Below are 972 nucleotides of genomic sequence, written 5' to 3' on the forward strand. Positions count from 1 at the left end.
CTCGACTTCGTAGTTGTACTCCTGCAAAAGCATTATCCATCTTGCCACCCTTGTACACAGATTCTGCTTCTCTAGTGTTTTGGTGAACGCGTTGCAGTCCGTTATAATCTTAAATGGAATACCCAAAAGATAAACTCGAAACTTCGTCAATGCTTCAATCACCGCAAGTATTTCCAACTCATAGCTCGTGTATTTTCGTTGTGCATCTGTCGTCTTCTTACTCATGTAATACACTGGATGTAAGTGCCCATCGTCTGGTGATTTTTGCATAAGCACGGCTCCAAATCCATCTATAGATGCATCCGTATGGAGCTCTGTCTCGTACTGCTGATTGTAAATGGCAAGCACTGGGTTTGATGTCAAACATTTCTTCAACACTCCAATAGCGTTCTCTTCGTCTGGGCCAATTACAAACTTATCATTGTTCTTCGTTAGGTCAGTCAATGGTTTGGCTATCACCGCGTAATTGTAGATAAACTTTCTAAAGTATCCTGCAAGACCCAAAAAACTCTGAAGCTGTTTCAGGGTCTGCGGCGTCTTGAACTTCGAAACGGCTTCAATCTTCAATGGTGTCGGATATAGTTTCTTGTTCTCGATAATATGGCCAAGAAACTGGATTCGTGTTTGTAAAAAATGACACTTTTTAAAATTCAGCTCTAGCCCATATTCTTCGCACGTCTTGAGAACTTCTTTCAGGTTTGCTAGGGCTTCTAGCTCGTCTTTGGCTGGGATAATTACGTCGTCAACATATGGTAGTGCTATACCTTTTCTAGTCAGTGATCGAAATATTGCGCCAATATGTCTTTGCAATACTCCTGGGGAATTCGACAAACCAATTGGGACCTTGCGAAACTGGTATTGTCCGCTTTGCGTCACAAATGGGGTGTACTTCCTACTCTTTTCGGCTACAGGAACATGGAAAAACCCATTTTTCAAGTCAATCGTACTGAATACTACAGCGTCCTGCAAACG

The sequence above is a fragment of the Drosophila guanche genome, unplaced genomic scaffold, assembly GCF_900245975.1.
Source record: "Drosophila guanche unplaced genomic scaffold, DGUA_6, whole genome shotgun sequence".
Lineage (NCBI taxonomy): Eukaryota > Metazoa > Arthropoda > Insecta > Diptera > Drosophilidae > Drosophila > Drosophila guanche.